Source organism: Melanerpes formicivorus, unplaced genomic scaffold (genome assembly GCF_026170545.1).
Source record: "Melanerpes formicivorus ecotype bairdi unplaced genomic scaffold, bMelFor1.0.p_v2 SCAF_74, whole genome shotgun sequence".
Classification (NCBI taxonomy): domain Eukaryota; kingdom Metazoa; phylum Chordata; class Aves; order Piciformes; family Picidae; genus Melanerpes; species Melanerpes formicivorus.
Window position 1 is genome coordinate 3,138,968 of NW_027142426.1, and position 27,516 is coordinate 3,166,483.

The 27,516-nt window shown below is 53.4% G+C and overlaps 1 protein-coding gene across 3 annotated transcripts in view; it reads left to right on the forward strand.

Moving 5' to 3' along the window:
* Window positions 1-24,146: 24,146 nt before the first annotated feature.
* PLXNA1 (plexin A1) overlaps window positions 24,147-27,516 on the forward strand; it is a 124,827-nt gene continuing 121,457 nt past the window's right edge. For 2 of the 3 annotated variants that reach the window (XM_068163797.1, XM_068163799.1), the window contains exon 1: window positions 24,147-24,390. The gene's annotated coding sequence lies outside the window, so the exon portion shown is untranslated. Of the gene's footprint in view, window positions 24,391-26,446; window positions 26,533-27,516 lie in introns of those variants that run through there. The other variant, XM_068163798.1, reaches the window with a different exon arrangement.

Genomic DNA, 27,516 nt, shown 5'->3' on the forward strand with positions numbered 1-27,516 from the left:
TCGGCTTTTCACTCTGCTCCTGGTATGTGTTTTGGTTTCTCATCGCTTCCCCAGTTCTCCTGGCCTAATACCTAGGGAGAGCGAGGGGTGATGCAGGCTGAAGTGATTAGCCTGGACCAGTAGTCATCTTCATGCTGAGGTTGTTCAGGGCAAGTAATGATGCCCTCCATATCCCACTCCAGTGCATAATTATGCTGGCAGAGTGGTAATTGTGCAGCCTGGGGCAAAGCCAGAAGGAACAAATGGAGCAGCCACTGGTCTCAGGAGAGCTCTGTGTCAAAAGACTGTCTTGGGTTTAATGACACTTGTGCTCTTCTCACACTTTTTGCAGAGGTCAGCACATGGCAGGGAGTTTTTCTTTGTTGCATTCCTAGGGAGAGCAGCAAACAAACTTTTGTTTCCAAGCTGAAGATGAAATCAACCTATGGGGTATGTAAAACAAGCAAACACACAAACAAACCCACAAACAACCCTACAACTACTCCTGAAGCTGTTTTCCCCTTGTGAATGGCCTAAATTAGATGTTCTTCCTGCTTGTACTCAGTGGAGTAGCTGTACTTGATCCAGCCACTTCATTTGTGCAGTGCACTGTGAGGCGTTGCTGGTACTTGAGTCTGGTTCCTGCCGCCCTGTGTATTGCTTTCTGTGGGAGCTGTTGCATGGAAGATTTGCTGTCCCAGGGAGCATAGAAGTGGCAGTAGGGACCTGGAGTTTCATTTTGATCCCTGCTTTACACCTTCCTTTATTTTCACAAAGTGTGTTTAGATATAATTTCTGATGCCTTTGAAACAGGTTTGCCTGCCAGCATGAGCCCAGACAAAGCCCTCTGCCTCCCATGGCTCTTTTTGAAGAGCTAGAGTCTGTTCACCTTGGTGTGGATACTTTAAAGCCTTAATTTCAAAATCCTTTTTTGAATACAGAGTTGATACTGGGTGGACAGCTGAGGGTGGACAGGTGTCTACTGCTAACATGTATGGTAAACTGGTCCATGCAGTTCAGTCCTACACACTTCCTACTTCTCCACAGAACTGAAAAAAATAGAAGTTACCTTGTTCAGCCTTGCCATGGTTAGTAGCTGGAAACTCAGAGGCCCCCTGGCTTCTCTGCATTTGGTCCTTACCATTTTTTTTCTCTATTTGAAAGAGCTTGTGCCTGTTCTGAGGCACATGCTGTCTTCTGAGAGCTGTGTGCCATGAGTCTTTTGACCTGTTGTTCTCATGATGATGCAGTGCCTGGCTGCTATTGGGCAGTGGGAGGTGGACACGGTGAGTACACGCTGTGGGCACACTCCAGCCATACCATCTGCCTGTGCATCTGTGCCTGAGCAGCTCTGCTTGAATAGAATAGAATAGAATAGAATAGAATAGAATAGAATAGAATAGAATAGAATAGAATAGACCAGACCAGACCAGACCAGACCAGACCAGACCAGACCAGGTTGGAAAAGACCTTCGAATCTTGGAGTGGGCAGCTCCTTCCTGAGTATGGGGCAGGACTGCTTGAGCTCTCCAGTGTCACCAGTTGCTGAGTGGGCATATCTGAAGGGTGCTTTCTCAAGATCCATCTAAGAAGGCTCATTTTGACCTGGCTGCATCATTAACCTGGGTATGTACTCTGCAGTGTGTAAATGGGCAACTTAAACCTTGTAGGTAATGAGAATATCACCAATCTTCAGCCTCAGATCACTGAGCTGTCCTAGGGGTTGCTTTTTCACAGAGACAGCACAGGAGAGCCTCTTGTGTTTCAGTACCTGGTGCTGAGGTGCCAGTGGAGTTGGAATGGGTCTAGGTGGCAACTACTTTTTTTTTCCTTCTGGCTTTAGATCAGGTTTGTATGATTTAGTCCTTGAACTGCCTGAGCTAATTCTCTAATGGGCACCACCTGAGGCCAGTGAGTGACTCTCCTGCAGCAGGAAAGACGAGTGTTATTTTTCCCCTCCTACAACCTCTTGAACATCCCTCTGTGTCCATTCTCTCGGTGATGGAGTCCACTGTCACAGTGAGGCTGATTTTTATTTTCTATGAATGGGAGTGCCACTGTAAGTCAGGATTAGCTAAACACAACATTAAAAAATAAAGCAGGGCTATTAATTTAATGGGCTCCTCGTTACAACCATCATAAACCAAGTAAACAGGAGCTCTGCCAGTGCTGCCGAGCGTTCCCCCTCCGAGCGGCCGAAGCAAGGGAGAGATTTGAATCTCTGCCATTTGATGAAGCTGTGTGCAAGGATGGCTTTTTAAAAATTAATTCTTTGCTTTTCCTTCAGTAGCCTTTCAACTGCTGAAGAAGTCTGCCTGGTGACTGCAATGAAACTTCATGGCTCTTAATGAGGCGGAGGGGAAATGCCAGTTCAGGTTTTAGCTTAAATCATATCAGCCAAAGGAAAAGCTTTCCAAAGGCAGAAAAATTGCTCTTTATGGGCTGCTTCAACAAAGCAGCCTTCATAGTCCCTTTAATCCTTGTTTACTTATTTTTCTTTTGCAAGCCTTTGTGTTAGGACTTTTTGTTCCCCCTTGTACTCCTTACCTTACAGTGTGCTGTTGCTAACTAATGGTAACTTCCTTGGCTTGCCATTTATTGGGTTAAATAGATGAGCACTGTGCGTCTGGGATGGCCAGGCAGAATGAGCCTGGCATCCACATGCACTGCAGGAGTCCAAAGCTACCTTTTCCTGTGAGCTCTGTGCTGCTCCCAGGCATGACTCTGTGACCTCTTCTCAGGGCTCTGTGGTGGGAAGGCAGGCAGTGCTGTCCAAACAAAGTATAAGCTGAGGCCAGCAGAGTGACCTGTGCACTAGGCTTGTTCCAAACCTGAATCAGGTGCTTGTGCAGTGCTGTGAGATCTTAAAGAGCTCACAGAAAATGTTCATCCATTTATTTCAAGACCATGCTGTAATTATTTTATATAGTGCCTTCTGGTACCCTGAAGTATACATTCCCAGGCTGGAGGGTGGTTAGAAAATGGAATATCCACAGTACTGTATTAAATATACTTCATGGCTGCTTTCCCTAACATCCTAATGAAACCCAGCCATGAAACCTCAGTGTCAGCTGTGGATTCCACCCAGCTGCTGGCTGGCCTCACCTCCATGTTACTGGGAAAAATGAGCTCTGCTGTCTGAAGGAAAGAAAGTGTGGCAACTGGGGGTGGCCAAACAGATAAAGGAGATCATGCTGCAGAGTCTAAGCTGATCATCTTATTGCAAACACCCTCAGACAGCAGGGTCAGCTCTTCACACAACGTAGCAGATGTCCTTTTTGGAGGCTGCAGGTGGTCCTGCATTGCTTGTTGCTGTTCCAAACTCCAGGTGGTTTTGTCTGGGCCTATTTTCAGCTGATGAATGGAGTTAGATCCATACAGGTTATAGGAATGCAATGTCAAGATGCCAGTGTGCAAGTGTGGCATCAGAAGAAAGGAAGTCCTGTGCATGATGGGCAGATGTTTCCAGGTGTGGCTCTTATGCTGGGTAAAATTCCACCAAACAGTGCAAGGAATTGCACAGGAGAAAAAAGAGACCCATGTGCACATCATAATAGAAAGGCAGTCTGTAGAGTTGTGACTGCAATCTTGGTCACTGCCCACCAGTGCTTACCTCGTGGGACTGCTTAGAAGCTCCAGGTTTAGCCAACTCTGTGAAAAATCAAGCATGCTCATTAACAGAGAGGCTTTAATAAGCTGTACACAAGAGAATTGTGCTCCTGATAATTTTCCAGTCACCCTGGGACTGGAAGCTGATGCTCTAACACTGCCACCGACCTTGCAGCGCTCCTGAGCAAGAAGATGACAATATAATCATAGCTGTTCTCAGGAGAGCAGGAGTCTGCCATTCTCAACATGAAAGAAAATTAGACTGTAATGAGGAGTACAAGGTGAAAAGTTATGAAGCTTGGAAGCCTTTAGCATCTATTGAGAATGTGGACAGTGGAGAAAAAAGCATGAAACATGGCCCAGCCCTCCTACTGCCCACAGGGCCACCCTGCAAAAAAAGGCTCACCAGGGACTGCTCCTGGCTGTCCTTGCTTTGCTTGGTCCAAAGCAGTTCTTTCCATCCAGCCTTAGATTTTTAGGTGAAGTAATTTATAACCAGTCTCCAGTACTTCCTCTTCTTGCTGCAGATCACCACCTGTCCTCCCAAAAACCCTTTCCAGGTTTTCAAGTTATATAAAAGCTCTTCCTGCAGACTGCAAGAGAAGCAAGAGTAGACTACAACCTTTCATCTCATGGTGTCTCTGTGTCCAAAAGAGACAGGTCTCCAGGTTGCTTTGTCCTTGCTGAACCTGGGGGGGTTGAAAGGTTTATGGGGATGGGGACAAGTGCCCATGGAAAAGCAGTGGTTGAAAATGTGACTTTGACTGTTAACTTGGGGAAGACTAACAGCCTTGGTTCTGGTTCTCTAAGGGTCCTCCAAGTCCTAAAGATTTGTGTTTGTGAGCATTGGCAGGTGAGCCTCAGAGCTGTGCAATAAATTCACAGACTGCTCCATACAGGCTGGGGTCAGAGTGGCTGGAGAGCAGCCAGGCAGAGAGGGACCTGGGGGTACTGGTCGATGGTAGGCTGAACATGAGCCTGCAGTGTGCCCACGCAGCCAAGAGGGCCAATGGCATCCTGGCCTGCATCAGGAACAGTGTGGCCAGCAGGAGCAGGGAGGTCATTCTGCCCCTGTACACTGTGCTGGTTAGGCCACACCTCGAGTACTGTGTCCAGTTCTGGGCCCCTCAGTTTAGGAAGGATGTTGAGTTGCTGGAATGAGTCCAGAGAAGAGCAACAAAGTTGGTGAGGGGTTTGGAACACAAGCCCTGTGAGGAGAGGCTGAGGGAGCTGGGATTGTTTAGCCTGGAGAAGAGGAGGCTCAGGGGTGACCTTATCACTCTCTACAACTACCTGAAGGGAGATTGTAGACAGGCAGATGTTGGTCTCTTCTCCCAGGCACCCAGTACCAGAACAAGAGGACACAGTCTCAGGCTGCGCCAGGGGAGGTTCAGGTTGGATGTTAGGAAGAAGTTCTATACAGAGAGAGTGATTGCCCATTGGAATGGGCTGCCCAAGGAGGTGGTGGAGTCACCGTCACTGGAGATGTTCAGGAGGAGGCTTGATGGGGTGCTTGGTGCCATGGGTTAGTTGTTTAGGTGGGTTGGATTGGTTGATGGGTTGGACACGATGATCTTGAAGGTCTCTTCCAACCTGGTTTGGTTTATTCTAAGTAAAGGTTATTCTTATTCTATTCTAAATATTCGTGGCCCTGTGTGCGCTCCGTTAAACAGTGCCCTCGGTTGAAACTTCATTGCAAAGTCATCAGCAATTTTGTAGCACCTTCCTGTTAATGGAGGTATTCCTTACCTCAGGAGGCAGACATGGACTGCTGGAAAGAAGGCCCAGGTGGTTTCTGTCCTCCCCAAAGGCCTTGGCAGGGCAGTGACGCTGGGGATGCCTGTGCAAACTGAAAAGCCAACCCATGCTGCTGTCTCTGCCTCGCTCTTCCTTTCCAGCAAGCAACCGAGTGGCTGCACTTTATTAATGCAGAGAACTTTTCAGTTTGAGCTGTTAGCACACACTTTGATATTTATATTTATTTATTTGTAACATCCAGACTTTGTGCTGTCTGGATTAATCCTCAAGGTAATCTGATGCTGAGCCATTATTGTGACAACGGAGCGTACAATTTGACATTCATGCTGTACCTTGTGCAGCTAATTTATGTAACCCAATTTATAAATTACATAAATTGGTTACATCATTTACCACACACCTTGTACACTTCACAGTAATATTCCCAGCTTGCAATTTAAACAATCCTTATTCCAAGAATAATTTACACTGAAGACTCTTGAATAATTTTGCAATCTATCCGTGGACAGATAAGGAGCTGTGTTTGTCAAACAAATGCTGGCGGGTGTTGGGTTTAACTTGTTAGTCACCCTGGTCCCAGTTCCCAGGTAATCCACAGCCTCTCTGTGTGTGTGTGTGTGTCCCGTCCTGAGTGATGCTCTGCTGGCAAGGCCAGACCCATGCAGGGGTCCTGGTGGACAAAAAGCTCAACATGAGCTCTCAGTGTGCACTTGCAGCCCGCAAAGCCAATCACATCCTGGGCTGCATCAGGAGAAGTGTGGTCAGCAGGGCAAGGGAGGTGATTCTCCCCCTCTGCTCAGCTCTGGGGAGACCCCACCTGGAGTACTGCATTCAGTTCTGGAGCCCCTATTGCAAGAGGGATATGGACATGATGGAATGTGTCCAGAGAAGGGCCACGAGGATGATCAGAGGGCTGGAGCACCTCTCCTGTGAGGACAGACTGAAGGAGTTGGGGCTGTTCAGTCTGGAGAAGAGAAGGCTCCAAGGTGACCTAATTGTGGCCTTCCAGTATCTGAAGGGGGCCTACAGGAAGGCTGGGGAGGGACTTCTCAGGATCTCAGGTAGTGATAGGACTAGGGGGAATGGAATGAAGCTGGAGGTGGGGAGATTCAGGCTGGATGGGAGGAGGAGGTTCTTCCCCATGAGAGTGGTGAAACCCTGGAATGGGTTGTCCAGGAAGGTGGTCGAGGCCCCGTCCCTGGAGGTGTTTAAGCCCAGGCTGGATGAGGCTCTGGCCAGCCTGATATAGTGTGAGATGTCCCTGCCCATGGCAGGGGGGTTGGAACTTTGGAACTAGCTGATCCTTGTGGTCCCTTCCAACCCTGACTGATACTATGATACTATGATTTTACGCCTTTCAGGAGCCTCCTGCCTGGGAACAGGGAGTTTCTCCATCACCCAGCGAAATCCAAGCTTCAGCACAGCCAATCCTGCTGGGAAAGCTGGCTGTGCTGCCTTGCAGCCTCATCCAGGAGCACAGCTTGGCTTCTCCATTGCCCACTCAAGCATGTGTGCGATGGGTGGTGGTATGCTCACGGTGAGATGAGATTGGAGGGAGAGGAAGGGCTTTTTCATGTGTCTGGGAGAACATGTGGTGCAGGGATAGAGAATGATAGCTCTGTGGATGGTGGCCCAAGGAAGTTACATACAGTAAGTTGTCAGGAAATCTCTGCTTGACCCAGCTGGGAGTCTGCTCCTAATTTCCTTGCACTGAGGAGTTGAAGGGATGCAAGGCAAGGCACAGGACAACCCATTGTGCTGCCTGTTTGCAGCCACCCCACACAGCTGCAAGCATCTGGCAGGCAATACCTTGGCCCTGAAACTCTGCACTTTCCTCTGGGGTGCTGAGACCCAGAGGAGGAGGATGGTGCTGTTCATTGTTCTCTGTTTGGGTGGCTTGTGGTGCTTGACTGGCCCATTTCATTGTTCCTGCTCACTTGTGTCATGAGTTGCCATAAATCTTAATGTGGGGGTTGCAGGTGTAGTAAGCTTAGCTGTCCAGCAGTGCCTGTAGCCCAGAGGGAGCACCATGCTGCTCCTTCCAGCTAAGCACAATGTTGGCCTGATGCTAAAGTTGCCAGAGCTCCTGCCCTCCACGTCTGCCTTTGTCCCCTCCCCATCTTTTGCAGTCCAGCTGTGGCCATATACCTGCATGGGCAACAACAAAACAGAGAGGTGCCAGGGCAAGGAGCACAAGTGCAGCACAGATTTGGCAGGCAGGCACTTCTGTCAGTGTTGGCCTTTCCTTGTCCTGTTGCTTTGCATCCTGGTGTTGCTGCTTCTCTTCCCTGCTTTCTCCAGGAGGGGACAATGGTGACAAAGACCATTGATTTAGCATCCAGCTGCTCCAAAACCCCATCCTATCCCCAAGCTGTCTCCCTGTGACTGATGCTTATGAGCACTGCAAACAAGACATTTAGGAGCATGGGGATAGAGGTCGTTGTACAGCCCTGCTGGCCACCATGGCCACCAGCCACCTCCTACCGATGCCCAAAGCTCTCCCCTTCCCCATGGCACTGCCTTAAGGGGACATCCCCTCCTCACCTGCTTTGAGTCTCCTGGCATCTGGGGGACCATGGACTCTTCCCAGCTCTGCCTTTGCTCCTCCAGACCTATGTCCCAGTTAGGACCAAGACAGGAGTGATTGTGTGCACACGATCCCAGCACGTGTGCCAGCCGGACCCACGTGCCCCAGACCCGCGTGGGCAGACCCTGACCTGGGCAGCTCCCATAATTATCTCCTGCAAGGCGAAACAATTAGGAGTCTCTGCTCTCCTCTCCCTTCCTTCCCCCTTCTTTATTGTTCTTGGCAAAAAAAGGTTAATTAAACTCAGAAAATATCCCTTTTCTCTCTCCCCCCTCCCCTCCCAAGCATGAGACTGTTAATTTTCTCTTTATATTTGTATTTAATTAATTCCTGTAAAGGCTCCGACTATATTTTTTGGTATAATTTCTTCCTTTGTCTCTCTCTCTCTCTCTCTCTCATTGTTAATCCTTGCATATTCAGGTTTTCTCCCCCCTCCCTTTTCCCCCAGATTTGAAATTCTATTACCATTTCAGAAGGCAGGCATTTGAAGAGAAAATTGAATACCCGTCCAGTCTTGATAAGAAGGACATTTGGTACTAACGGTAATTTGTGAAGCAGATTCTCCCCACACCCCACCCTGGGTCCCCCTTCCCTTACTCTCCATGCCCGTGGTGGAGGATGCACTTATGCCACGGTGGGGGAGAGTGTCACGACATGGCCTGTGGCTCTGCTTGGGTCACTGCATGGGGATGGAGTGGCGTGGTGACACACTGAGCCTGACACCTCCCCTGTGCTTTCACACGCCCCAGGAACCAACTCTGCACCCCCACTTTGCTGTTTTTGTGCAGAGGTGATACCCTGTCAGGTTGCCCCCGTGTTTTTGGGGGGAGCTGGGCTGTGCTCACAGCCTGTGTGGTCAGAGAGAGCTCCTCTCTCCAGCCCCACGAGCTGTGTGTGCCAGCAGGACCGAGAGCAGCAGCCCTGAGCCTCCCTCTGCAGAGCCAGGAGGGTTTTCTTTTCTCGGGACCTCCGTGTGAAGTCCCACGACCTGCTTGGGTCACCCATCTGCACTGGGGGGGTTCTGGATTTTGGGCACAGGGTCCTGCAGCTCCTTCATGCAAGACGTGGCGGTGGGCACAGTCATTACCCTGTGCCCTCTCCCGCCCTGTCTTCACAGCCCGGTGCCAGCGCGGGGCTGTCGGGGCACTGGGGCCAGGGCACCTGTTGGTGGTGGAGAAGCAGGTCTGGGGATTTACACCGCATTGTTCCCCCTGCTCGGTGCTCGCTGTTCCCTCCCTGTCAGTTTCCGCCCCACAAGGTCTCTGTGCCGGCCTCGCCTCGCCCCGTGCTGCTGAATCAGGGTGCGGGGCACCCACCCCCCATGGGGTCGGAGCCGCAGCCGTGGGGGTGGGAGCGAGGCCGGGCATCCCTTCTGGCAGGCAGCACAAGATGGCACTCTCGCTCCGCGCTTCTGTCCCTGCTGCTTCCCGGCTCCCGCTCGGCTCGGGGCCGGGCGAGACCGGCGGAACTGGGGATGCTGGAAGCCGGGGTAGGGTCTGGGAGGCGGGGATGCTCCCGGGCTGCTATGACGGAGCCGCAGCCGTCGAAAGCCGGGGAGTGACTCTAGGAGCTCCTCAGACCGGCCGGGTGCTGTGTGCCCGCTATGGGAGCGGCAAAATCTGACCGTGCCCGGCGCTGGGACATGGGCTGAGACCTACCCAAATTCGTGTCACTTGTGACCCACACGGTATGGCTCTGGGCTCCCAGGACAATGCACTGACCAAGCGCATGGAGGAGCAGGAACTGGCCACTGCTGCTGGCTGGGCAGTCCCCCGGGGTTCATCATGGTGTTCCTTGCTCCGGGACACGGTGGGAGCTGCCAGCCACCAGCAGTGACAGAACTCTCCCCGACAGGACAAGTCCATGGACACCAGCGGTGGCAGGAGCCTTCCCGACGATCCGAGGCCGTGGTCGCGACGCTGCTGCCCCATGCAAACACCCAGTCCCAGCTGGGTGGCAGCCACAGCGACCAGCAGCATTCCTGTGGTCCCGTATAGCCCCTGAGCAGGGGCTGGGAGCTGCACTCCCGCCAGGGTGCCGCACTGTGTGGCTCTGCCCACTCAGGCTGGAGGGTCCTGAGTAGGGTGGTAGCGGCTGTGCCCATGGGGGGCTGGATGATTAAGTGGGAGCTCCAGGAAGAACCTGCTGCTCTGGCACAGCTGTGGCCCTGAAGCAGAGCTGGTGGGACTGAGAGCCGGGAGAGACTTCAGGTCCAGGGATGGAAGCCTGGGGGCAGCAGGCAAGGGGATGACTGCTGGAGCTGCAGAGCCCCTGGTGAGCCATGCTCTCCCCACCTCCTTCGCTGCTGTGTAAATCATGACGGCTTGGACTGAGCTGAAATTAAATATTCCCTATTTCCTTGCCCAAATCTGTAGTTTCCTTCTGGCTCTGAGGCTCTGGGCCATATTGCACATTTGAATTTAAAAGCAGGCTTGGCTTTGGGCTTGATATTTATTTATTTATTTATTCTAGAATTATTATTTTCTTTAAAATCAAGGCTCTTTTTTCCTCCAGCTTGATGCTTCTTTCTGAGTGCAGAGGGTTAGAGACAGGAGGCAGAGGCTGGTCCTTGGCCCTGGGGAGTGTCCTTGGGGCTGTCTGGAGCTGTGGAAAGGAGCATGGTGGAGGGGAGAGCCTAGGCACCCACTGCTGGCTCTCAGCCCTGTAAAGGGAGGTGCAGAGTTAAGGCGATAGCTGGGGGTGCTGATGGGCACCCTGCTCCCCCCCTGCTGTAGGATTTGCCATCTGCTGTGTGAGATGCAGCATTTGCTTGTTTCAGGGATGTCACACGGGGGATGACATGTCCCTGAGCAGCGTTGCTGGGCTGCCCTGGCTGGGCTGTGCTCTGCCCTTACCCCGTGGAGCCAAGGGCTGGGGTGCAGTAGTGCAGGTCTGGGCTCTGAAGGTGGCCTTGTGGTTTGGCACATTCTGGTTTCATCTTACTCTCTGGAAAGCCAGGAGGCTGGTGGCTGAGACTGCAGCATAGGGTGCCCAAGTCCTAGCAGCTGCCCCACTGCAAGGGCTCCTAGGCACCTGCTGGGAGCATGGTAGGCAGGGACCAGCCTCTTCCTTACTTTGGGACTGGGAGCAGTGCTGCAGGAGCATCTTTGGGGTGGGGTGCTGGTGGGAAGAAAGGATGCAGAGAGTTGGGATGAAACAAGGGCAACAGGGGAGAGGAAGGAGAAGGGATAGAGTGGGACAGGGTAGAAAAAGGAGTGTGTCAGTGAGCAGTGGTGCCACAGGAGCGAGCCCTGTGGCAGGAGCTGCCCTGCACCATGTGCCTGGCAAGTCTGCCTACCCGTCAGGCTGCTAACAAGGATTAATCACCAGTGCTGGGCTCCTGTGCTGGGCCACATGCTGCTGCTGCTGCCTTCTGTCCAGTGTGGGTCCCCAGCAGCTCCACAGGTAAGTTATGGCCACATCAGTGCAGATGGCTCTTTGCAGGTTGGCAGCTTCACCAGTGGGCACCTATGCCTGGGTTGATCACTAAGTAACCCTGTCAGCTTTGCTCTTTGTCCTGGCCAGGCTACCCAAGCTGCAGGTAGGAGGGTAGTGGCCTGGGTATCCTCTAGCCCAGACCCCAGCCCCAACACCAGAAATCACTGCTCCACCCTCGTGGGCAGTGACATTCCCAGGCAAGGGGAGCAGATGGCTACAGCAAGCTCATGAAGGCCTCACTGGGCAGTTGATGGGGTGCCTTAATTACCAATGCCACAAGTAAATGACATTCACTGATTGCTGCTAACTCTTGTTACCCCAGTGCCCATGGGGCAGGCGAGTGCTGGCAGCCGGTGTCTTGCCCAGCAGAGGCCATGGGCACTGCCAGTATCTCACTCTGTGCCTGGAAGAGTGTGTGGAGACATATGCTTCTTCGATCTGCTTGATCCTTGGCACATTTTGACCATCCTTTGCAAAAGGTCCTTAAGGGTTTTATCAGAGAAAGGAGGTGCTGGGGACACTGAGATGGTGAGATGAAGCTTGCCTCCTTGGTGCTGCAATGGAAAGGACTGGGAGGAAAGCCCTAAGGCCATGTGCTGGGTATTTTTGGGGATGTAGGCTTTGCTTGGTGAACCAAGTCACCCTGAACCTAGACCAGCCTGCCCAGAGACGTAAACCCTTTTTATAACCCTTTGCCTTTGATGACTTGGTGTCTCCTGAGCTGTGTCCTGGCTTCAAACAACTGGAAAAATGGAGCCACAGTCTCCCAGGCTCCCCTGGATGCAGTGAGCACTTCCAGCATCACATCACTGTCTTCCAAGACAGAAGGATGTGACCTGACGTGGTGCCTGCAGCCTCATCATGTCCCCAGGTGAGGTGGCCTCAGGGGTGGATGGGTGGCCACAAGGCACTGAGGAAGGCTGGGATGCCCCTGGCTGTGCACGGGGCAGGCCAGGGGACTGTGCTGGCTGCTGGCCTTAGCTGTTGGTGTGTCGAGGTCCCTGAGGGGGACTTTGCTTGCAGCCTGCCCAGGGCTGTCTGCTGTGGCTCTGCACTTCAGCACCTTTGCTGGAACAGAAAGGTGAAGTATTTCTCACATGCTGCTTCTTGTGAGCAGTAATTGCTTTCCAAGGGGTTTGCTTGGAGTTCCTGAGTGCACTTCCCTGTCTGCTGCATGAGGAATGTGTGCTCTTCCTCTCTCTGCTCTTTGGGTGCTTCTGTGTTCAGGCAATTTCCAGTTCCCTGGCATGTGGGTGAAGTCTTTGGGGAGAGCAGTGAGCAGAAGGATGAGGGAGAGGCATTTGGGGGGTTTGTGCCAGGGCTGGGAGAGCAGGGAGAGCCCGTGAGGATCCATGGGTCTTGGGGAGGAGCAGCAAAGGTCCTGTTGTGGACCAGTGAGGTGCTGGGGCAGTGAAGGTGGTGCATGGCTGTGCAGTGGAGGTGCCCTCCCTAACGGTGTGGGGGTTCTAGCCCAGAGCCCGGTGGCACTGCAGCATGCACGGCATTGTGCTGGCCTGTATTGCAAGGCAGTTGCTAACTCTGCACTGGATGGTTTGTTAAGGGAGTTAATTTACCCTGGGCTGTTGGCTAACTTGGGTGAAAAGGCTCAGCCACGGCTGCGTCAGGCTCAGCCTCTCCTGCTTTGCCACCCTTTGGCCCTGCTCCTTGCACTCAGCAGTGGGGCTGGAGAGCTGAGGAGGTGCCTGGCACGGATGGGCTGGGGTGCCTACTGGCATCCCCCTCCTTGAGCACACAGCACCTCTTCCCCAGCTGTGGACTCCTATCCCTGCACTGGGGTGCCAGCAAAGCCCCCTGGCTCAGCTTGGGCCCCTGCCCTTCCTGGGCACCCTTGGGTGGCTGAGCTTCCTCGTGGCGTGGGGTTGGGAATCGTCTTTAGGCACACGTATTGACATTAAAAAAGGCCCCTCTGCACCTATTAATTGAAGTCATTAAATTTAATGGGATGGTTATTGCATGTTAAATAAATACCAGCTAATTATGAAAAACATATTTGCCAAGGTTTAACTATAGAAAAAGATGCCTCAATTACATGGTTATTAAACCTCAGAAATATACACTTTTAATAATGAAGTGACATTTAAATAACATACATTAACTGTCTTATTAAATGTTGATTCTCTTCATATTTGAGGACTTCAATTTAGAGCATTTTCCCTGGCACTAACCATATGATGCATCATCAGCTGTCTTTCACTCATGCTTTTGTAAACTTTTTTCTCTCTCTCTCTCTCTTTTTTTTTTCAATAAACACTGAAGTGTTTCTGTTTGCTTTTGTTTTGCCAGCTCCCAGCTCACCCTTTGGGCAGTGGGGATGTGCCAGGGGAGTGCCCGCGGAGAGCGGGAACTCCCAGGCGGCTTCTCCCAATTGCTAAGCCCTTCCTATGGGTGGTAAACCCTTTGCTACGTCTCTCATCCTAAACCAGAGGGACAGCCAAGCCTTTTGGGATTCCTGACACATCCTTTTGGGAAGGAACACTCTGCCTTCTCTTGGTTTTCCAAGCCAAGTGAGTTTGTAAGAAGTAGCCAGGAGATGGGGAGCAGGGTAAGAAGAGGAGCAGAGGCTATGGTGGGGGTACCAGCCTGGTGTGGCAGAGGGGAGCTTATTTCTGTCTCTGCCACTAAACTGTGGCACCAAACATTGAAGAAGTCCATAGTTTGAAGGCCTTTATCCCTCCCAGATGTGAGGAACCTTAATGTGTTTAACGTGTGCTGTGGCTCAGTTGGTAGTGCATAAGACCCTTAATGGGAAGGTCGTGAGTTCAAGCCTGCAGTGGGCAGTAGTGTCCTCCCTACTCTAGGCGTGAGGTCTGTGGTGACAGGTTGGACTCGATGATCTTTGAGGTCTCTTCCAACCTTAGTGATACTGAATACTGAACCTACCTGGGGAGGGATGCTCCATGGGACACATCCTCAGCTGCTGCTCACAGGGGAGTCCTCCACAGCCTTGGTGGGGCCTGGAGTGGAGCAGAGGCTGTGGGGATGCTGCAGAGCAGCACAGCCAAAGGCTTGCAGGCTCCTGCTGCTTTAATGCATTTATTGATTGTGGTGTACACATCAGGATATAATTTAGAAATCTTTCTTCCAGAATCAATTAAAGACCTTACTAGGCATAGAGGAACCTCTTTTAGTTAAAGCCTTCACTCTTCCCACCCAGCCTGCTGTGCCTTTGAAGGGAAGCCCTGTCTCCTTCCCAGATGAGGCTGAGTTCTTCTCTATCTAGGAGCAGGGGTGCCAGTATTGCCCACTGGCAGACCTGCTGTTTTTCTGGGAATTGGCACTGCCCTGGCTGCTTCTCAGACCAGCCATCAGTTACAGGCTGCCATACCTGCTTGTGGTGTTCCCTGTGTGCATGGTGAGGTTGGGGGTCATCCATGCTCAGGAGGTGGGCAGCACAATGCACGCAGGCACTTACATTAATTATGAAGAAAAGTCCTGGGGATCTCCCAGGGGAGCAGGGCTGTGGGCTGGGCATGGAGTAGTTGGCCGTGCTCCTGGTTGGGCAAGGGCAGAGGTAAGAGTAAGCTGGGGGTGAAGGGTTGCCAGCCTTGCCCTGCGGCTGCGCCATTGGTGTGATGAGTTGCCCAGTGTCAGCCCACAGCCCCATGGGGTGGAGAGGAGGGAGCTCTTCAGAAGCAGTAAGGAAGGACCCTGCTGCAGGCATGGGGATGTGGCAGCTTTTCCAGCTTTCAGATCAGATGGCTGTTGCTACCATGGAACAGCAGTGTGCCATCTGGGTCTGTGCTGACTCCTGAGGGACGGACTGGGCTGGACAGACCTTCAACTGCTCTCACCCTGCAATGGCTTTTTGCTGGGACACAGCCGAGGCTGCTTCAATTGTGAGGATGGTATTGGGGGAATGGGGGAGTGTTGGAGACAAATAGCTTCTCAAGCTTCTCAGCTGCTTCTTTTCCCTTCTCTCCTCTTAAGCCAGTGGGTGTGGGGCATGGCTCCCAGGTGTAGTGGGCTCAGACCTGCCAAAGGTGGTCCCATGTCTTCCAAGACAAGCGAGGCATCAAGGTGGGGATGACTGGAGAGACATGAGCCTGGGTGAGTCCAGCTGGGTTATGGTGCAGGTCTGGCAAAGTGGAGGCTGGACTTGTTCCTGGGGAGAACAAGAGATTTCAAAATGTATCCTGCTCCTCAGAGAAGAGATATGTTTCTTACTCCAATTTCCTGTGCAGCAAGATAGGGAAAAGGCTGTGGAAAGCTGCAGCCTCTGCTTTCTGATTTTGACTCTGGTAATATTATGAAGTTTAATCAAAAATGGAACTGAAACATCCTTTTGCAATGGTAATATCTCTTCCTAGACATAGATCTTTGACTACATCTAAATTTCCCTGTCCTTTGTTTTCCTTTTCTTACACTGGTGATGAACTTTCTTCACAACAAGTGCAGGGTGGTTTGGTTTAGTTCCTGTACAAGCTCTTTAGTCAGTTGTCACTTTGTCATGGAAAAATGTTGAGGGGGAAAACAAGGAAGTCTTTAAGGCTGAGAAGACTGAGATTTGGGGCTTGTCTTTGCTGTCTCTCTTCTGCCCACTGTTACAGGTGTATGCACTGAGGTCACAGAGCTGGTGTGAAACAGCTCTGTCTGGCAGCCTTATGTACATAGTGGTGATGCCAGGAGTCCTCTGGCAGTGGTGTGAAGAATACACCCAGCTCAGCTTTTCCTGGGGAGCTGCCTTGTGAGTACCAGGCTCCCCAGTTGCTCTTGTCCCACCAGCAGAAGCAACATGGTGACTTGTAAAACCACCTCAGGTTTGGAGAGCTGGGAAGCTAAAGCCAAGCAGCTGTGGATGCATTGCAAGCTGCAAACACTCTGCTGCCCTGGGGCAAGGCTTGTGGGAGCTCAGTACTTCACAGGGCTGGACACTTCTTCCTTGCTGAGGTTTGTGATGCTCACCAAGGAGGCTCCATGATGCAGTATAACATGCCTGCATAGGGAAATTGCCTGAAGTCATGGTTCCTATGATTACCTTTTTCTTTTTAAAGGTATATTTATCATATCTTCTTTTGGAATGGAATTAAAGCAAAATTAGAAACTAAAATAACTTTAATTATGAACTTCATGATTCAGTATGTGGTAAATCCTTCAGCATAATATTGTGCCATAAAAATGCTATTTTGTGATAATTATTATTATTATTATAATTAATGTTCCTTAATTGCTAATGTCACAGGCATGTGTTATCTCCCAGGTTTCCTTGCAGTGTCTCTGGAGGTGCTCCTCCATGGGGAGATGTGGAGGATTCAGGTGGGGACCCAGGCAGGCACTGGCTACGTATGTGGGGCTGCGGGTGGGCGTCCGTGTGTCCAAGCAATGCTGCTGACTCATCCCAGCCTGCAGCTTGTGTCCAGCTCAGTGCTTCCCAGAGAGGAGGAGGCAGTGAGCAGCAATCATGGATAAATGTTGTTACAAGCTGTGAATAATGCCTCTGACCCAGGCTTTGCTGCAGTCTTGCCTGCTCTTGTGGTTGGCCATGTGTTGCCTCCAACAGGCACAGATGAGCTGAGAGTGGTTTGATGGCTCTGCCTTTGGTTGGGGTGGGAGAGCCCTGGGACACCTGTCTGTCCTTGCAGGGATGGGTGGTGATATGTTAATCATGGCCTGGCTAAGAGTGCCCTGTGTGGTTGGAAATGCCTGGGTTTCCCCCCATCTCCCTGCAGAGCCTCTACTGTGCCAGGGTTCGCTGATGGAGGTCTGGAGGTGCTCACCTGTGCTGTATCTCATGGCAGTGGTGCCACAGGAGGTGGCCTTACTGTTTCAGGGTTTGCTGGAGCTGCCCTGCTTCTGCAACCAAGGATGTAGGTTGTTCCTGGGCACTGCATGTGCCGGAGGCACACACCCTTGGCACAGGGCACAGAGAGCTCCTGAGGTCTGCCTTCCACTCCGCCCTATGCACAGCCCTGCTCTTGCTGCCCAGCCTTAGATGAGCCTGCAAGTGGTGGATCTTCATTGTTATGGAGCTGCCATTGCTCCAGCCCTGTTATGGGAGGTGTTGCCCCAATAAGGAGATGTTTGGGCTTGTGGCTGCCTGGCTGTTGAATGGCACATGGCAAATTTCAGCCAGGCTTTGGGTGACTTCTTTTCCTCTTTCCCAGCCGTGAGCCTAGCCTCTCCTCCTCACCCCCAGCCACCATTTCCAGAGGACCAAGGGCAAATTGTATTCCCTATGGTGCCTGCCAGGCAAGATGCCAGCCTTAGGCACCATGTCACTGGAATGAAAAAGAAGAGCAAATGTAACCCCATGACCTGTGGGGCCCAAGGAGTCCAACTTCTCGCTGCTGTCACTGGCAAGGCAGGAGGAGCTGTCTCCTGAATGCTGTCTCCCACCAGCTCTTCCCACCTGGCCATGAGCTGGTGAACCCTGCAGCACAGTGAGCTGTGGGTGGGGAAGACGGGCAAGGTGTGAGCAAGGGCAATGTGCCTGGAAGAATTAAAACTGGCCAGAGGGAGGCAGGCAGAAGGCAGCAGGATGGAAAAGTGATGGGATTGATGCTGCTGCCAAATTGGGGTTTAGTAGTTCTTGTTAGTACCCTTTGGTAGCTTGGAGGATGCTGCTGGGGTCTGGGAAGCAGTGTTAGAGAGTGGGGCCTCTGGCCCAGGTGTGAGGGAGGAGCAGGGAGCAGAGGGATGGAAAATGTCTGATGCCAAACACCTGAATTTTTCATGTGACCCAGAGGCCTTGCTCATACCAGCATGGGGCTGCCTGGGACCAGCAGAGAGTGGGGAGGCATGAAAACAGCTCCTGAGCCACCTGCTTCACAGTGGTGAGTGTATATGGGATGAAGCTGAAACCAGGATGCATTTTTAATGACACAGGCAGGGCTGGGTTTCTTTAAATAAGACTAGACAATGACTGTGTGCTCCTGAAGCTGTGTAGTGCACCACAAATGCATTATTTACAGCAGCTTCTTCCTTGTCCATTTTAATTTTACATGGGTACTGGAGAAAGGGAAGGGACTCCTTGGCGTCTCGTGGCCACCCACTTGTTCCATGTGATGGAGATGAACTCCTGAGCCACCAAAGGATTTGGTGTTGATTTTTCCACTGATTTGAGTCATGGGGGAAACAGCCAGCTTGGGCATGGGGCCTGGCATCTTGAGGGGCAGCTATGGCCTGAGATTTAGTCTGGCTGAAGCATCATCAGATCTTAATTGTGTCATTTTCTGTCTTCTCCCCATCCATGATGGGGATGCTCTTAGACCACTTCAAACCCCCTTGTCTCTGTGCACCCTGAACACAGCATCTCTCCTCTTGGCACTGGTGAAGGACTAGAAAGCTGATGGAAAGCAGGCAATGAGATGTTATCTTGATGAGAAGATGGGAAGAGGCAAATCTGCTCCATTGAAGAGGTCCTCAGCTGTCCCTGGAGAGGGAGAGTATGATGCAGGTGGGAGCAAACAACAGTACGGTGGCCTACTCTAGAGGACGGAGAGAAGGATGCTCTGAAGGATGCTCTGAAGGATGCAGCATTTCCCCAGGAGGGATGTTCTGCCTGGTTCCAGCTGTTGACAGACTAGCCAAGGCAGTGAGCATTGACCTCAGGTTGCTCTTCAGCCCTCAACCACTAGGTTTCAGAGCTGACACCTTTTGCAATTAGCAGTGCATCCCTTTATACTTCAATTAGAATCATCCTGGCAATGTGCCCTACTTCTTTGTCTCTGCAAGACTGGCCCACTCCAGGTAACCTGCCACAGGACCTAGCACAGTGGCTATGGTGCACCACTGTCACTAAGTGCCCCTGATGCTAAACATGCTGACCACGGCACCATGCCCTCCTGCTGGCTGCAATAAACCCAAGCAGCCAGGTAGCCTCTACCAGTTATTGCCATGGCTCCCAGAGTGGGGGTGGGTGTCCCAGTCGGGGGGCAGGTAGCCCTGTGCCGTGGCTGATGTAGTGATGTCTAATGCACAGTGGTGGACGTCTGCACCTTGGATACTGTGGAGCTGGGGAGTCAGGCAGTGACTTTCCTCCCTTCAAAGTTGTCCTGACTCACTATCTGTATTTGGTGCATGTTGTGCAGGGACGCTGAGATTTAGTCCATCAAGGGCTGCCTGAGCTCCTCGGTGGGGAGCCCTCGGGCTGCTATGGGAAGCACAAAGCAGTTCCACTTCTCCTGAGCGTCTGCAAAGGTGTGATGGGAGTCTGGGAGCTGATGGACATGAGTCCGCTTTCTCCAGCGCTGCTGGGCCTGGGAGGGTTGAGATGGCAGCTTGACGGCTTGGAAAATAGGCTGAGATGAAGGAATATCAATATGGAGAGTGAGCTGCTCCTGCTGAACAGCCCCAGGGCAGCTAACGTGAAATGCTGGTTGTCTCCGAGGAGTTGACAGGTGTCTGCATCAGGCTTCCTGCTAATTAAGCGCTGTTGTGAGTCATGGGGCTGAGGGATGAAGCAGCTCAGACAGTGCAGGTGTAGCCAGAGGGCAGCTCTGCAGGACCTCCCTGCCCATCGGGGAAGAACTGATGTGTGCCTGGTTTGTCAGCTGGTGGATACCGAGTCATCAGGGCAGGTAAGTCTTTTGGGCATCAGCTCTGAGAAGAGCAGAGCCGTCCCGCTGGGTGGCCATCCTTTCCCATTGCAGCTGTGTGCGTCTTACCTTGGGTCCCATGGCTGGCACCGATGCCCAGATCTTCTGTTACAGACCTGGTAGAGTCCTCCAGAGCATCTTAAACGACCGCAGCTCCCAGTGCCCATCCCACTAGACAGTGCAACAGGCTGGGGAAACAAGGATACTCCCAGAACCCTCTTTCTGCTGAACCCCTTTGAGGTGACCTGCTTTGCCCACAGACCTCCTCCTTCCCAACCCTGGCTGGGAAGCAGCTTCTTGCTGTATTTAACAGTGGCACTGCCCACCAAAGCCTCTAAAAGAAAATTTCACATTTCAAGGAACACAGATATGGTGGAGTGGAGGAAGGGGCTGCTCTCCAGCAATGCTTTGTGGACTCCACTGATCCTGAGGGTGCCTATAGCAGCAGGCACGGGATAAAAGCTATGCTGGCAAGGAGCAAAGTGTTTTCCTTCTTTGGCAGAGCTGTGAAAGGCAGGGTGGGTGACAGCCCCAGTGCCATCCCAGGTCCCTTCCCCATGTGCCTCTTCAGTGCCTTTTGCCCACTAGCCCCACTTGCCTCTGCAGCTGTGATCCCCTGAAAAATGGCTCTATTCATCCCCTGTTTTAATCTTGCTCTGGATCCCCCCAGCTCTGCAGACACAGTTTGTTATCCCGGCTGTCAAGAGGCTTAAAGAACTGCTGACACCTCCTGGAAAACTTTGACAAACCCTCTGGTTGGACCTAATGCTGCCTTCCCAGCTGGTCTGCCTGGCTTTTCTGTTCCCAGAACAGAAAAGTTATCTGTGAGGACAGAAGGAGAGAAAAACCCCATTGCTGACTTCTGAGCAGAGCAGAGTCCCTCCTGGAGCCTTTCGGAGGATCCCCAGGCACTGGGTGAGCAGAGCTGAGCTGCAGAGGTGGGTGAGAAGGTTCCCACAGCCCACATTTGGATTGCAGCCTCCTTTCTGAACCAGCCAGGTTTCACAGCCCAAAAGGTCTCTGGGCTGAGGCCACCAGATTTATAACATCGCTGTTCAGCACAGGGGGTTTAAAACCCTCTCACAGATCCTAGGGGCTTCATTTTGTGATGGGCCCTTGGGAACAGCCCAGAGAGGTAGTGTCTGCTTGATTTCCTGGGCACGCCATGCAGGGATCTGCCTTCTAGCAGAAATTTTAGCTGTCAAAAACTGCAAACAGTTGAAAAATTTGGTAATTTAGCTGATTATTTTTAGCCCCTCACCACTCAGACTGGGTTAACCCCGTGAGCTGAGCAGAGGAGCCTCCCCATCTCCTCAGGGTCTCTCCAGAGACCTAAGCCTCTCCCTCCTCAGGGTCTCTCCAGAGACCTAAGCCTCCCCCAGTTAGTTACTTTGTATTTATTTATTTATTTAAATTATTATTCTTTGTATTTTTTAACAAAGTATCTGACAGGCTGCTTTTAGAGAACAAAATGCCCCCCTGTCTCTTCGGTAACACAGGGAAAGCACATCAGAACACGGAGAACAGATTGTCTCTCGATGTAATTTTGGTCAAAGTTGTGGGTAAGAAGTGCTGAGTCAGCTTGCAGCGTAATGAGAAGGAGCTGAGTGAAGCCCTCACCGCTGGGCTTTGGGTCCAGCTGCCACCAAGCTACATTCTGCCTCTAGCCTTTCCTTACTGCACCCTGCCGAGTGTGGAGCTTTGGAGTGCCTTTGAGGTGCCACTCAAGCCAGCTGTCCTCAGGGCATGGCGAGGCTGTCAGCCCGCGGGGTTTGTCAGGGAAGGGGGGGTGAGGACGCAGGAGGCGGCTGGGGAATGAACAGAGCAATTAGAGCCCCTTGAGAGGCAGGATAAAAGGCCAGGCTTCCTGAGATAACGAGGATCTCTCTGCAGGGGTGAGGTGCCCGGGGTCGGGGGAAGCCACATGAGTGACAAGCATGTCCCAGTGCCCGCCGGGCACAGTGCTGGATGAACCGTTGGCCCGGCTGTCGCTGCGAGCCTAGGGCTGCCTCCCATCCGGTACCAACGCGGGGCGCTTCCCTGCCAGGTCTCTCCTGACCCCATGTTGGGCTTCTGGCACGGGGAATGCTTGGGTTTTCTTGCTGTCGTTTTATCACCCTCTCTGGGGACTGGACCCTCCTTGGCAGTTCAGGACAGGGCTGGCAGTGTGCCCACAGCCAGGACACTCCTTTTCTTAGCTCCACCACCTTGGTTTCCCTCGTTGCTGGATGGATCTTTCAGCCAAAATAAATTACTACAGTTTCCTTCCCACTGCTTCTGAGCAGGGGAGCATGGGAACAGCGGCAGTGGCCCCAGGGTTGGTGCTGCTGCATCCCTTGGTCCTACCCTGAGGAGGAAGGATTAATCCCTCTCCACTTGCCTCTGCAGCAGGAGATGGCAGCTGTGGGACCAAGGTGCCCATGCACCAGCCCTTGGAGAGAATGGATTTAAAAGCAGTGTTGGGAGCTTGCCTGAATATCTCTCCGTTCTTCTTTATATGTTTAAGAGGTTTTGCTGTCTTGTAATTCCCCTGAGAGACCTGAGCAGAAGCCTCTTTGGATGTGAATACCTGACACATTTTAATGTGAAAGGAATTCACTAAATTTAGTCTCTTGGAGGAAGGGGGAAGGAAAAAAAAAGGTGAAGCATTTCTTTCAGCTTGGGGGAAGCGATCCAAACCCCATCCACTTTGCTGCTTTCTTCTTTTCTTCAGTCTCAAAGGCTTTTAAGTCTGGGCCCCATGTGTGTCTGTGCACAAACCAGAGAAGGGAGAACTGCAGGCACTGACATTCCCTCCCCAGGGGAATGTGCCTGTTCCCAGCCCCCCCTGGCCTCCAGGAGAGGGATGCTGGCAAGGGCACTCTGTGATAAATGATGAAAAAACCTTGTTTGTGTTGGAAGGGACCAGCTGTCTGAGTTGCAGGGATGTCATTTTTGTTCTCAGGTGGGCTCTGAGCAAAGAGTGAGTACTGAGGACTGGAAGAGCACCTCTGCTGTTATATTCAGACAAATAGTTTATTTTCCCCTCCATCCTCCTTCCAACTCTTGCCTGAGCCTCCAAGGGCCCCCTCTCCTTTGTTCTGGTGTTTGAGAGTCACCAGGAGCCTCCTGTTTTCCTTTTGTGTCCTCTCCCACAGTGGGCTCTGTGCTGCTCTTGCTGAAGGTGTCTTCCCTGTCTCTCTGAGTTCAGGAGTCAGGTTCCTCCAACCAGCCAGGACAAGGTCTTATGTCTATGTTTTTACCTGTGTGGAGGCACAGACACCTGCTGGGATGCTGGTGGAGGTCTGCATATGGGTGCCTGCAGAAGGTGAGCACATGCTTTTCATCATGGAGAGAACGTCAATCCTCAAACTCCAATGGCACATCCCTCTCTTAAGGGCAAAGTGTGTCCCAGCACTGAGATTTGGTAAGGATAAAGATCTGTCTGGCTGCACCCGGGAAAACCTGTATGAACAAACCATGTGGCATGATTGGACATGGAGAGGTGATCCCCCACCATAGCTGCAGCACACAGTGGGGGCTGTCTGCAGCTGCAGCTCCATCTCCTGGAGGGCAGGTCCACATAGAGCCGCTCCATGACGTTGCCATCCCAAATGTCGCTTACGAAGCCAGTGTAGGTCCCGGTTAAAAGCACTGGAGTCTTTCTGTTTGCCTTTGTAAAAGTCCTCTCCCAACCTCACGGGGCTGTGCTGTGCTGGGAACAGGCGGGATGGCAGGGTACCTACACGTGGGGAGGGGGGAAGCGAGAGAGAGAGCATAAGCGTGGGGGAATGACGATGGTGAAAGGGACTGACACTAAGTGAGCTTAAAAAAAATACAATCTCTTCGGCCCCCAGCTGGATTTTAACAGCTTTTAACAGTTTTAACAGCTTTTATTGTTACTTTCCCCTTTGTAATTTTGTTTATGGGCGCAGCGGATGCCACCAGTCAGAGGTTGGATGGACAGCTTTGGGGAAGGCAGCCGAGTTGTGGACTGCTGTGGGCTTCAGGGGCGAGGCAGAGGAGGACTCTCAGTGTTCGGAACTGTAGCGGGCCCCACCACCTTCTGGCCGCTTTTAGAGCCGCTCCCCGCAAGGCGTCGCCCTTTTAAGGGACCGCGGGGGGCGGTCCCGTCCCCCTCCCTCCCCACTTCTGGCGCCCCCTGGAGGCGGCGGGCGCCACCGCCTCTCCTCCCTCTCCGGTTGCGGGCGTGCGCGTGCGCGCGGCGGCGGGGGCGCGCGGCGGGCGGCGTTCCGTCGGGGCCCCGCGCCGCCGTCCCATTCATGCGGGGCAGCGGCGGCAGCGGCGGCGTGAGTGAGGCGGGCGCGGAGCCCCGGGCGGCGGCGGCAACAACGGCAACGGGGGGAGGCGGGCGTGGAGGAGGCGGCGGTAGAGAAAAAAAAGGAGGCGGTGGCGGCCCGGCGGGCGGCTTGGTGTGGAATGCAATTATGGCTGGCACGGCGGAGGCGAGCGGAGACCGGAGCCGTGAGTAACCCGGTTACAACTTTCGCTCGGCGGGCGCGGCGCGTGCCTTTACATGCCCAATTGTTTGGTTCGTTAAAAACCCGCGGATTTGCCTTTATTGCCCTCAAAACACGCGGAGGGGGCGGTGGCGAAGCGGGGCTGGCCCGGGCAGGGCAGCGGCGACCTTTCGAGGGAGCGCGGAGGGGCCGCGGCGGCCGGGCTGGGCTGGGCTGGGCTGGGCCGGGGCCGCGCTGCTGCCGCCCGGGGCCAGCCCCGCATTGCGCCCCGCGGCTCCGGGAGCGCGGCCGCGGGAACCGCCTCCCGCAGGGAGGACAAAAACCCTCCGGGGACCGAGTCTTTCTCCTCATCCACCCTACGCCCCGCCTGCATTTCGCAGAGCGGTGCCGGCGACCGGGCAGGTGTGGGCTGGACCGACCGACCCGTTCAGGGTGCCACCTTCCCGTTCAGAGCTGCTCGGGCCGGGGCCAGTGGTCCCGCGGGGCTGCCTGAACCTGGGGTACCTCCCTGCCCGGCGTAGCAGCGGGGCTGATTGCCTCCCTCCTTCAGCGCTGCTGTCCGCTTGCTCCAGGTCTCGGCGGGGTTCTCTTTCCCTGTGCTGAACCGCGAGGAGCCCACCCGAGTCCGGCACCGCTAGAGACGTGAGCGGGGCGCAGCCTTTTCTGGGCTCGCCGCCTCGGATCCCCGCATCCGCCCTGCCTCGGATCCCTGCATCCTCGGATCCGCGCATCGCGCTGCCCCGTCTCTTCGCTCATATCCTCTCTGCCATCCCCGTGTCCTCGCTGCCCCACATCCACGTTCATACCTTCCCTACCATTCATGCATCCCTGCAGCCTCATGTCCCCGCTGCTTTATGTCCCTGCATACCCGCATCCCGCCAGGGCGCGGGGCGCGGCATCCTGGCCGGGCTGTCTCCGAAACCCGCAGAGCCACCGCTGTCCCCCCGCTTCCCTTCCCAGCAGCCGGCAGAGGGATGTCGGGGGGGAATGTCTGCTGAGATGCTTGGGTTTGCCGGGCGAGGCAGGGCGCCCTGCGGGATGGCTGCCGGCCGGCGCCCTCCTCATCATCGTTACTATTGTGATCGTGTCGTAGTTTGGCAGCGCAGTGCCTGGCCACCTCTCCAACCGAGCTGCGATACCCGCGTACCTCCCTATCGCCTCCAGTATTACCGTGGAGGGTGAAAAGTAAAGCCGGCGGCGTGTTCAGTGTCCCTCACCCCGCTCCCTTTCCCGTTTCTGCCCTGCAAACGCGTTCGGCAGCTCCGGTGTGCGCGCGGCGAGGGATTTGCAAAATCTTTGTGGCACGCTGAAATAAATCCTGAAATCCCTTCTTCTCCCTTGTCCTCCTTGCAGGGAAATTCTTCCTCCTGCCCCTGGCCGAGCGCCGGGTGGGGGGAGCCAGGGGAGGGGGCTGGTGTGTAAACAGGGCTTAACATGAAGGTCACTGGTTAAAGAGGAGATGGATGGGAAAGAAAAGACAGGCATTAACCTCACTTGTTAGCTCCCCCTTTCCTCCTGCTTTGGGGAGGACAAAACAAAAGCAGAACCTGCTAATGGCGGGATGAATATTCATGATCCTTCTCGTATGCTCTGGGACGCGGAGGGGAGAAAAGTTGGGCAGATGAGCTGCCTTTCCGAAGCTGCTTCTCCTCCGGCTTGCGAGGAAATCCCGTTTTGCTGAGCGGGGGCTGTGTCGGGGGAATTACTGGCCTTTGCTGGATTTTTTTTTTTTTTTCTTTTGTGTGCTGCTGCAAGGAAAAAAAAAAAAAAAAAGAAAAAGAAAAAAAGAGGATCCGAGGCTATTGACTACATCAAAGGTTATCCATTTGAAAACACCATTTTCCTCTGAGCAGCGGCTAATTGCTTCCTGAACAATCTCAGGGTCTTTTGTATGTACTCAGTGGGTAAAATGAGTGACTCCATGTCTGTCTCTCAAGACACTGGTGGCCGAGCAGGGTGGAAAGGTGGAGAAGCCAAGGAAGAGCAGTGAGGCTGGAGTCTCTGGGAGGATGCACAGATAATTTCTTAAGCGGCTGCGAGGGTGGAAGGTTTTCGCTCCTGCCCACTCACCGCGGTGCAGTCTGCTGCTGCTGGTGGATGCCGGCGCTGGCAGCGGTGTGGCGGCACGAGGTTGGAGGGAAGGCTGGTAAGGAACTTTGGATTCAAAATACCCGATGTTGTGTGTGATCCGGTGCTCCCCATCTGCCTGTGGCTTTGGCTGCCAGTGCCGCTTCTCTGCGAGCGGTGAGCCTGGATGTGTCGCTTCTCCGGGGGCTGCCGGGCGGCAGTGCCGGGATCTAGCTGGCTCTGCTGGGTGTTCTGTAGCTGGTACCCTGAAGAATAAAGTTTTGGTGGCGTGGTTTTAGTTAGCACGGCGATAGCAGCACCGGCAAGAGTTATCCCCTCTTGGCTTGTTTTCTTTTAATAGATGCATCGGATTTGGAGCAGAGCAGAGGCATCGCCTTCCAGCATGCTCAGGCTGTGCAGGGAGCCGTGGAGAAGAGCCCTTGTGCTTCTTTGTAGCACAAAGCCCTTTTCCCGTGCGAGGAGGCAGAGCGCTCTGCCAGAGATAAACAAACTCCTCTGAACTCCAGCGAAAACAGGGCCGAGAGCCATGCCGGCGGCTCCGGGCGAGCGCTGTTTTGCCGGAGGTTTGCGCAGCCGAGATGGAAGAGGGTAATAAAAGCGGCGCTGCTGCGTGCTGGCAGGGCTGCCTCCCCTCCTCCATGCCGGCAGCAGCCGGGGCCGGCCATGCCCCGCTCCCTGGGTGTAAATGTCACGCCAGGCAATTTATTTCGGTGGGTTCGATGCATTTGACATCCGTTGAACAAAGGGAAGGATATGGCCCTGGGATCGGACTTAACGGAGGAAACTTGTACGAGGTTATTCTCCAGGCTGAGCGCGAGTCCGGGCCTTTGTTGCTGCCTGCCATGCTCCTGACTGTAGCGCTAACCTCCGGCGAGAGCCGGACCTGGCCCTGAGCTGGGAATTTCCGAGCAGGAGCGCCTGGTGCTGCTGTGCAGGCACTGCCAGCTCACTGCAAAGCTGCAGCATCGGGCTTCTGCTGAGTCCCGCGGGGCTTTGCTGTGACCGCCTCTCTGTGTAGGGTGTTTCAGTGCTGCAGTCTTTT